At 40.0% G+C, this 7,915-nt stretch overlaps 1 non-coding gene across 1 annotated transcript; it reads right to left on the bottom strand.

Annotated features, from left to right (window-relative positions):
• Positions 1 to 5,660: 5,660 nt before the first annotated feature.
• On the bottom strand, positions 5,661 to 5,768 carry LOC130955650 (small nucleolar RNA R71). The gene has a single exon (XR_009076836.1). It is a non-coding gene; the product is annotated as a small nucleolar RNA R71 (small nucleolar RNA).
• Between the last annotated feature and the right edge of the window lie 2,147 nt (positions 5,769 to 7,915).

Genomic DNA, 7,915 nt, shown 5'->3' with positions numbered 1-7,915 from the left:
TGCCTTGGAATCAAGAGGAACAAAACCTTGCCCTGCCCTCCACAAGGGCAGTATCGGGCTCACCAAGGGAAGAAAATCAAAGGAAAATGTCTCCATTGCATGCCACAAGAGTCGAACACGGAACAAGGAAGAAGCAAGGAACTAGGCTTGATTATGGTGCCAAGAAAGCCAAGGAAAATGAGTAGCGTGCGTTCCAGCCATGTCTCGAACGCGGGACTTCAGTTTGGAGGGCAGGGCAGCATTTTGTTGTGGCAGCACCAACAGCGCAGCACAGCACAATTCTGGCGCACCAACTTTTTCTGCCCTGCCCTCCGCGCGGGCAGGGCAGCATTCTGCGCACCAAGCCTGCACCACGCCGCACCACGCACGCACCAAACACCAAATCCTGCCCTGCCCTCCGCAAGGGCAGGGCAGCCTCCTGGAAGCAACTTCTCATGGGCCAAAAATTGAATTAAAATCCAATTTAATTCAATTCTTCACCAAGTCAAAAGCCCATCCAAATATCAAGATCCAAGAATAGAAAGTGTATAAATAGGAGTTAGTTTGATGTAATTAGGACCTTTACTTTCACTTTTGAACTTTTGACATTTACCTTTTACTTGATTTTGAATTTAATACTTCCTTTGGAGCTTTGAATTCTGCAACTTCTCTTGGTGACTTCACTGAGATTTCAGAGAATTAGGGAGGAGAATTGATCTCTCTTCTTCCTCGTTCTTGCTTGGGCACTTTTAATTTTCTTGTTTTGAGTTTTGGGTATGAAGAGTTGAGGAAATTCTGTCTCAACCTCCATTCAAAATCTCTTTAATCCCTTTCTGCATAATTAAATTCACTTTCAATTTCCTTTACTGCTTCTTCTTCAATTTCTCATCAATTGCTTTGTGAACTTGGATCTGGGAAGGCAATTGAGATCTAGGCTTTGCTACCTAGTCTCTGGAGACCTGAGATCCCAATTTACTTTTGGTTCTTCTGTGAACCTCTGCTGCACTTTATTTCCTTACTGCTTGAATCATAATTGTTTCTAATTCAATTCCTGCTCTATTGATTGTTGCAATTCAAATTCTCTTGTTTAAATTCTGAAATCCCTGTCCTCAAATCCCTTTTACATTCAAGCAATTTATATTCCTTGCAATTTAAGTTACTGCAACTTACATTTCTTGCACTTTAAGTTTCTGTCATTTACTTTCTTGTTCTTTAAGATTCTGCAAGTTTACTTTCCTGCTCTTTAATTTACTGCAATTTTCCCTTCCCCTTTTACATTCCAAGCAATTTAGCTTCTGTTAAACACAAATCACTCAACCAATACTTGATTCGCTTGACTAAACCAACCACTAAACTAAAATTGCTCAATCCTTCAATCCCTGTGAGATCGACCTCACTCATGTGAGTTATTATTACTTGATGCGACCCGGTACACTTGCCGGTGAGTTTTGTGTCGGATCGTTTTCCGCACATCAAGTTTTTGGCGCCGTTGCCGGGGATTGAAATAGATTGATAATGATTAAGTGAAGTGGAGGTCTAGATTAAGCACTTTTTCTTTTCTGTTTCTCTAACACACTAACTGTTTGAATTTTTGCTTAAACTAACTAAAACTTCATTCTAGCCATAGATTAAAGTTTTATTGATTTTCTGGATCTGTGTGTTTATTGTTGTGTGTTTGTATGTCAGGTACAGGAAGATCTTCCCCTATCCTCTCTGAAATTGACCAAAGGACTCTTCGAAGAATAAGAAGAGCTGAAAGAGGAAAGAACGTTATTGGAGAGGAAGAATCCGAGGAGGAATTCCAAGAAATGGAAGGAGATCCATCAAATCCCAATCAACCAGAAGGAGGAACCAATAATAACCAACACCAAAGAAGAGTACTGGCTTCCTATACATTTGCAAATGCTAGACACTGTGGGAGTAGCATTCTTCCCCCCAATGTCAATGCAAACAACTTTGAATTAAAGCCACAACTCATCACTTTGGTTCAAAACAACTGTTCTTTTGGAGGAGGATGATGAGCGGATAATTTGTACGCTTTTTGGCATTGTTTTTAGTATGTTTTTAGTAGTTTTAGTTTAGTTTTTATTATATTTTTATTAGTTTTTAGTTAAAATTCACTTTTCTGGACTTTACTATGAGTTTGTGTGTTTTTCTGTGATTTCAGGTATTTTCTGGCTGAAATTGAGGGACCTGAGCAAAAATCTGATTCAGAGACTGAAAAGGACTGCAGATGCTGTTGGATTCTGACCTCCCTGCACTCGAAGTGGATTTTCTGGAGCTACAGAAGCCCAATTGGCACTCTCTCAACGGCGTTGGAAAGTAGACATCCTGGGCTTTCCAGCAATATATAATAGTCCATACTTTGCCCAAGATTTGATGGCCCAAACCGGCGTTCAAAGTCACCTACAGAAATTCCAGCGTTAAACGCCGGAACTGGCACCTAAATGGGAGTTAAACGCCCAAACTGGCATAAAAGCTGGCGTTTAACTCCAGAAAAAGTCTCTACACGAAATTCCTTCATTGCTCAGCCCAGGCACACACCAAGTGGGCCCGGAAGTGGGTTTTTATGTCATTTACTCATCTCTGTACACCCTAGGCTACTAGTTTTCTATAAGTAGGATCTTTTACTATTGTATTAGACATCTTGGTAGCTATCTTTGAGTTTTATGCTATCTTAGATCATTGGGAGGCTGGCCATTCGGCCATGCCTAGACCTTATGCTTATGTATTTTCAACGGTGGAGTTTCTACACACCATAGATTAAGGTGTGGAGCTCTGCTGTACCTCGAGTATTAATGCAATTACTATTGTTCTTCCATTCAATTCCACTTGTTCTTGTTCTAAGATATCACTTGTTCTTCAACTTGATGAATGTGATGATCCGTGACACTCATCATCATTCTCACTCATGAACAAGGTGACTGACAACCATTCTTGTTCTACAAGCATCTGAGGCTTAGTGAATATCTCTTGGATTCTTTAATCGGAATCTTCGTGGTATAGGCAGGACCTGATGGCGGCATTCAAGAGAATCCGGAAGGTCTAAACCTTGTCTGTGGTATTCTGAGTAGGATTCAATGATTGAATGACTGTGACGTGCTTCAAACCTGTAACCTACTGGGCGTTAGTGACAGACGCAAAAGAGTTATTCTATTCCGGTAGGGGAGGGAACCAAACCGGTGATTGGCCGCACTGTGACAGAGTGTAAGAGCATTAGCTTTCACTGCGCGGATGGGAGGTAGCTGCTGACAACAGTGAAACCCTACACGAGCTTGCCATGGAAAGGAGTAAGAAGGATTGGATGAAGACAGTAGGAAAGCAGAGAGACGGAAGGGAAGGCATCTTCATGCGCTTATCTGAAGTTCCTACCAATGAATTACATAAGTATCTCTATCTTTATCTTTATGTTATTTTCGTTCATCACCATTATACATTTGAGTCTGCCTGACTGAGATTTACAAGATGACCATAGCTTGCTTCATACCACCAATCTCCGTGGGATCGACCCTTACTCGCGTAAGGTATTACTTGGACGACCTAGTGCACTTGCTGGTTAGTTGTGCGAAGTTGTAGTGATCACAATTTCGTGCACCAAGTTTTTGGCGCCGTTGCCGGGGATTGTTCTTGTGTATGGACAACTGACGGTTCATCTTGTTGCTTAGATTAGGTATTTTTCTTCAGAGTTCTTAAGAATGAATTCTAGTGTTTCAAGGTGATGTTCTTATCATCACCAAAGCTGATTGATCATCATCAATTTAGCTCTTGAATGCAATGTCCTGCTGAAGCTTAGCCGGCCATGTCTAATTCCTTTAGACTAAAGCTTTAGACTAACATTGCATGATTCCTGGAATTCTCATTAAGAACTTTGATACCTTTATTTTCCTTTTCACTTAATTTTCGAAAAATCCAAAAAAAAATTACAAAACCATAAAAACCAAAAATATTTCTTGTTTTAGTCTAGTGTCTCATCTTAAGTTTGGTGTCAAATGCATGTTTTTGTTATGTTTTTCGAATCCATGCATGTACTTCTTTGTTTTGATCTTTAAATTCCATTGACTTGAGTGTTCATGTGTCTCATATAGTGTCAGTAGCACACAAACTGCTAAGTTTGGTGTCTTGCATGCATTGTTAATTGATTCCTGTTGCATTTTGATTATTAAAAAAAAATCCAAAAATATTTTTAATTTGTGTCTTTTCAAGTCAATAATACTAAGAATTGAAGATTCAGAACATACTGCAGAGGAATTACACAGAAAAAGCTGAGCATTCAAAAATGCCCAGTGAAGAAGGCAGACTGGCGTTTAAACGCCAGCCAGGGCACCTGGTTGGGCGTTTAACGCCCAAAGAGGTAGCATTTTGGGCGTTAAACGCCAGAATGTATACCATTCTGGGCGTTTAACGCCAGGATGGTGCTAGGGGGAAGATTTTGTTTTTCAAATCAATTTTTTTTCAAGTTTTCAAAGTTTTTCAAAATCAAATCTTTTTCAAACCATATCTTTTCAATCAAATATTTTCAAAATCAATTTCTTTCCTTTTTCAAAGATACTTACTAACAATTAATGATTTGATTGAACATTTTTTGCCTTTTCTGTTGAGGAAGGTTTTATGTTTGAATCATATCTTTTCTTGTTAGGCAAGTCATTAATTTTTAAAATCAAATCTTTTTAAAATTGTTTTCAAATCATATCTTTTAAAATTGTTTTCAAATCATATCTTTTAAAATTGTTTTCAAATCATATCTTTTCAATCATATCTTTTTAAAACCATAATTTTTCAATCACATCTTTTTTTTAAAATAAGTTTTCAATCAAATCTTTTTAATTTCTAATTTCAAAATCTTTTTCAAAAATCACTTGATTTCTTTTCCACTCTTATTTTTGAAAATCAATTAAGTGTTTTTCAAAATGTTTTCAAAATCTTTTACTTAAATTTTCGAAAATTACTTCCCTTCTTCTCACATCCTTCTATTCATGGACTAACACTAATCTTTAATGCAAAATTCGAACTCCATCTTCTTTGATAAGTTCGAATTTTCTACCTCTGTCTTTCATTTTTCTTTTCCTCTGACACCTCAAGGAATCTCTATACTGTGACATAGAGGATTCCATATTTTCTTGTTCTCTTCTCTTTCTTATGAGCAAAAAAAAAAAGACAAAGGCATTCTTGTTGAAGCTGACCCTGAACCCGAAAGGACCTTGAAGAGAAAGCTAAGAGAAGCCAAAGCACAACTCTCTTTAGGGGACCTGACCGAATTCTTCAAGGAGGAAGAAGACATGGCAGCCGAAAACAACAACAATGCAAACAATGCAAGGAAGGTGCTGGGTGACTTTACTGCACCTACTCCTGATTTCTATGGGAGAAGCATCTCTATCCCTGCCATTGGAGCAAACAACTTTGAGCTTAAGCCTCAATTAGTTTCTCTAATGCAACAGAATTGCAAGTCCCATGGACTTCCAATGGAAGATCCTCATCAGTTCTTAGCTGAGTTCTTGCAAATCTGTGACACAGTCAAGACTAATGGGATTGACCCTGAGGTCTACAGACTGATGCTATTCCCTTTTGCTGTAAGAGACAGAGCTAGAATATGATTGGATTCTCAACCTAAAGAAAGCCTGGACTCTTGGGAAAAGCTAGTCAGTGCCTTCTTGGCAAAGTTCTTTCCACCACAAAGATGGAGTAAGCTTAGAGTGGAAGTCCAAACCTTCAGACAGAAGGATGGAGAATCCCTCTATGAAGCTTGGGAAAGATACAAACAATTAATCAGAAAATGTCCTTCTGACATGCTTTCTGAATGGAGCATCATAGGTATTTTCTATGATGGTCTCTCTGAACTATCCAAGATGTCATTGGATAGCTCTGCTGGAGGATCTCTTCATCTGAAGAAGACGCCTACAGAAGCTCAAGAGCTCATTGAAATGGTTGCAAATAACCAATTCATGTACACTTCTGAGAGAAATCCTGTGAACAATGGGACAAGTCAGAAGAAAGGAGTTCTTGAGATTGATACTCTGAACGCCATTTTGGCTCAGAATAAAATATTGACTCAACAAGTCAATTTGATTTCTCAAAGTCTATCTGGAATGCAAAATGCACTAAGCAGTACTAAGGATGCTTCATCTGAAGAAGAAGCTTATGATCCTGAGAACCCTTCAATGGAAGAGGTGAATTACCTAGGAGAATCCTATGGTAACACCTATAATTCTTCATGGAGAAATCACCCAAATTTCTCATGGAAGAATCAAGAGAGACCTCAACAAGGTTTCAATAACAATAATGGTGGAAGAAACAGGCTTAGCAATGGCAAGCCTTTTCCATCATCTTCTCAGCAACAGACAGAGAGTTCTAAGCAGAATACTTCTGACTTAGCAACAATGGTCTCTGATCTAATAAAGACCACTCAAAGTTTCATGAATGAAACAAGGTCCTCCATCAGAAATTTGGAAGGACTAGTGGGTCAGCTGAGCAAGAAAGTTACTGAACTCCCTCCTAGCACTCTCCCAAGTAATACAGAAGAAAATCCAAAAGGAGAGTGCAAAGCCATAGACATGGCCGAATATGGAGAGGAAAGAGAGGAGGAGGACGCCACTGAGGAAGGCCTCAGTGGGCGTGTACCAATCTCCTCTGAGTTCCTCAATGAGGAACAATGGGAACCTGAAGCTCAAAATGAGACCATAGAGATTCCATTGGACTTACTTCTGCCATTCATGAGCTCTGATGAGTATTCTTCCTCTGAAGAGGATGAGTATGTCACTGAAGAGCAAGTTGCTAAATACCTTGGAGCAATCATGAAGCTAAATGACAAGTTATTTGGAAATGAGACTTGGGAGGATGAACCTCCATTGCTCACCAAAGAACTGGATGACTTGTCTAGGCAGAAACTGCCTCAAAAGAGGCAAGATCCTGGGAAGTTTTCTATACCTTGTACCATAGGCACCATGACCTTCAAGAAGGCCTTGTGTGACTTAGGGTCAAGTGTGAACCTCATGCCCCTCTCTGTAATGGAGAAATTAGGGATCTTAGAGGTGCAAGCTGCAAGGATCTCATTAGAGATGGCAGACAATTCAAGAAAACAAGCTCATGGACTTGTAGAGAATGTTTTGGTGAAGATTGAAGACCATTACATTCCTACTGACTTCATAGTCCTAGAGGCAGGGAAGTGCATGGATGAATCCATCATCCTTGGCAGACCCTTCCTAACCACAGCAAAGGCTGTGATTGATGTTGATAGAGGAGAGTTGATCATTCAAGTGAATGGAGAATCCTTGGTGTTTAAGGCCCAAGGACATCCCTCTATCATCATGGAGAGGAAGCATGAAGAGCTTCTCTCAAAACAGAGCCAAGCAGAGCCCCCACAGTCAAACTCTAAGTTTGGTGTTGGGAGGCCACAACCAAACTCTAAGTTTGGTGTTGAACCCCCACATTCAAACTCTAAGTTTGGTGTTGGGAGGTTCCAACACGGTTCTGAGCATTTCTGAGGCTCCATGAGAGTCATCTGTCAAGCTAATGACATTAAAGAAGCGCTTATTGGGAGGCAACCCAATGTTTTATAGTTAACTATTTTTCTTTTACATTTTATCTTTTTTGTAGGTTGATGATCATAAGAAGTCACAAAAACAATGAAAAAAGCAACAACAGAATGAAAAACAGGAAGAAAAACAGCACACCCTGGAGGAGAAGAAGCTGGCGTTCAAACGCCAGTAATGCTAGCTGTTGGGCGTTTAACGCCCAGTCTGGCACCATTCTGGGCGTTTAACGCCAGAAAGGGGCACCAGACTGGCGTTAAACGCCAGTAAAGGGCAACAACCTGGCGTTAAACGCCAGGAATGGGCATCAGCCCGGCGTTTAACGCCAGAATTGGCTCAAAACGTGTTTTTGAGCCCCATTTGGTGCAGGGATGACTTTTCCTTGACACCTAAGGATCTGTGGACCCCAC

The sequence above is a fragment of the Arachis stenosperma genome, chromosome 1, assembly GCF_014773155.1.
Source record: "Arachis stenosperma cultivar V10309 chromosome 1, arast.V10309.gnm1.PFL2, whole genome shotgun sequence".
NCBI lineage: Eukaryota > Viridiplantae > Streptophyta > Magnoliopsida > Fabales > Fabaceae > Arachis > Arachis stenosperma.
This window is presented reverse-complemented; position numbering and strand designations above follow the sequence as displayed.